This window comes from Arachis hypogaea, chromosome 11 (assembly GCF_003086295.3).
Source record: "Arachis hypogaea cultivar Tifrunner chromosome 11, arahy.Tifrunner.gnm2.J5K5, whole genome shotgun sequence".
Taxonomy (NCBI): domain Eukaryota; kingdom Viridiplantae; phylum Streptophyta; class Magnoliopsida; order Fabales; family Fabaceae; genus Arachis; species Arachis hypogaea.
The window spans coordinates 96,786,749-96,789,563 of NC_092046.1; the positions used below are offsets into that span (position 1 = coordinate 96,786,749).

The 2,815-nt window shown below is 42.3% G+C and overlaps 1 non-coding gene across 1 annotated transcript; it reads left to right on the plus strand.

Moving 5' to 3' along the window:
* Positions 1-1,479: 1,479 nt before the first annotated feature.
* LOC112725677 (small nucleolar RNA R71) lies at positions 1,480-1,586 on the plus strand. The gene has a single exon (XR_003164769.1). It is a non-coding gene; the product is annotated as a small nucleolar RNA R71 (small nucleolar RNA).
* Positions 1,587-2,815: the final 1,229 nt, after the last annotated feature.

Sequence of the window (2,815 nt, forward strand, 5' to 3'; positions counted from 1 at the left end):
TCCTTATTTTCCTTGAGCTGTGACAGCTGCTGATTGCCTTGTTCTTCAACCAAGTGGTTTCCCAGAAGTGTTGGTTGTGCTTCAGTGCTTGCCTCCTCCCTTAGTATCTCATTATGATCTGTTTCTTGTGAGAGTTTGCAGACATTGAAGCTGAGTTGTTCATCATGGATCCTCAAAATTAGCTCCCCTCGCTCCACATCTATGAGTGCTCTGGCTGTAGCTAAGAAAGGTCTTCCCAATATGATTGGGTGAGTGTGACTTTTTTCCATGTCCAAGATGACAAAGACTATTGGAAGGAAGTATTTTCCCACCTTCACTAGCACATTTTCAACCACTCCTACTGCTTGTTTTTGAGTTTTGTCAGCCAGCCTGATAACTACATCTGTGGGTATTATCTCATTGATCTGCAGCCTTTTCATAAGGGATAAAGGCATTAAGTTGATGCTTGCTCCCAAATCGCAGAGTGCTTTATCAAACATTATTTCTCCTATGGCACAGGGGATGTGAAAACTCCCTGGGTCCTTCCTTTTTTATAGGCAACTCTGGTTGAATGAGAGCACTGCACTCCTTATTCATCACTATTGTTTGTCTTCCCTTGAGTGAGTTTTTCCTGGTCAGCAGCTCCTTCATATACTTAATGTATGATGGCATTTGTTGGAGAGCCTTGATGAATGGTATGTTTACATGGAGGGATGCAAACAGGTCAAGAAACCATAAGTATCCCACTTGAAATTCCAACCTCTTGATGATGTCCCCCTGGTTCTTGATACTATCTCACACCTCCTCTTTGAATACCTTATTATCTTGAATCTCTTTGCATATGCCTTCAAGTAGAGTTCAATTTTGGAGAGTCTTTCTTCAGATGATGGTGAGTTGAGAGTGGATGGGTGAGTTGGGTCATTTTGGTTTTGGTATGGATGTGGAGAGGTGTTGTTAGGGTGGTGTTGATATGATCTCTGTGTGGAATGTTAGTGAGCTACATTGTTGTTGTGGTTGTGTCGTCGCTGATCCTGGCCTTGATCTTGTTGATTTCCCCACCCAAAGTTTGGGTGATTCCTCCATCCAGGGTTGTAGGTTTTGGAGTATGGATCATAGGTCTGCCTGGGTGAGTTTCCAATGTAGTTGGCTTCTTCTTGCTCCTCCTCTGCCTCAGCATTCACTCCCTCTTGGGTTGCTGATGAGGAGGTGATTGCTGCCACTTGGTTCCTCTCCATCTTCTTGGTGAGGTCAGCCAGCTGCTTGGTAATAAGCTTTTTCTGGGCCAGCAGTACATCCACATTGTTTAGCCCCATCACTCCTCTAGTGTTGCTTCTTTCAGAAGCATAGAAGTAATCATTCTTTGCTACAGTCTCAATGACATCTATGGCTTCTTCAATGGTCTTCTTCTTGTTCAGAGATCCCCCGGATGAATGGTCTACTGCCTTCTTTGATTCATAAGAGAGGTCTTCATAGAAAATGTGTAGTTGCACCCATTCATTGAACATATCTGGTGGACACCTTCTTGTCAGGTCCTTAAACCTCTCCCATGCTTCATATAGAGTCTCACCATCCTGCTGCCTGAATGTTTGCACCTCAGCTCTCAGCCTGTTGATCCGTTGAGAATGATAGAATCTTGCCAAGTATTTGTTCACCACATCTTCCCAGGTTGCTAAACTCTCCTTTGGGAAAGACTCTAGCCATTTGGATGCCTTGTCCTTCAGTGAGAAGGAAAACAGAAGTAGTCTATAGGTGTCAGGATGAACACCATTGGACTTCACAGTATCGCATATCCTCAGGAAGGTGGTTAGATATTGATTGGGGTCTTCTTGGACGCCTCCTCCGAATGAACAGTTGTTCTGAACAAGGGTGATGAGCTGTGGCGTTAGTTCAATGTTGTTGGCATGTATGGTTGTCCTTTGGATGCTACTCCCACAGCTTCCTGGGTTTGGGTTGATGTAAGAGCCTAGAACTCTTCTCTCTTGCCCAGCATGATTTGCTAGACCTTCTCTGCCACGGTTGTGAGCCTCTTCTTCATAATGGTTCTCCATGTTTTCATCCATGTCTGGTTCATAGTACTCCTCCTCTTCCTTAGCACCAACTACTCTCTTTCCTCTTGCTTCCCTCCTTAATCTAAGGAAGGTCCTCTCAGGTTCAGAATCAAGGGAAGTTTTGAGCCCCGCTTTTTCTCCCTGTCATACAACCAACAAGGCACAAGCAAGGAAATAGATGCAGAAAGTACTCTTGTTAAATTTGCTGTTAGTGTGAGTGATGTAATATATCAAATAGTTAGTGGGTTAGTGAACTGAATGGTAAATAACTAAGAAAATGGGTAGGGGGAAGGGAAGAGAATAACTGATCAGAAAGTAAATTACTCAAATTAACTTAAATCAAACAAAAGAAAAAAAAATTCTCAATCTAGTTATCCTTCAATTTAATCATTGTTGATACAAAATCAATCCCCGACAACGGCGCCATAAACTTGATAGCACAGAAACTTGTCTCCCAACAATTTTCCTTCGGCAAGTATACCGAATTGTCGTCAAGTAAAAACTCACAATAGAGTGAGGTCGAATCCTACAGGGATTGATTGGTCAAGCAACTTTAATTAGAGGAATGTTCTAGTTGAGCGAAGCAGAATTTAGTTTGAGAGTTGCAGGAAATTAAATGGCGGGAAAGTAAATAGCAGAAAATGTAAATGCTGGAAGTAAAGAGCTGAAAGTAAATGACAGAAAGTAAATTGCAGAATTGTAAATGGGAATGGGGAAGATGCTCATGAAAGTAAATTGCAGAAATTAAAGAGAATTGGTAAGATCAAAAATGGGGATTCATTGGGCTT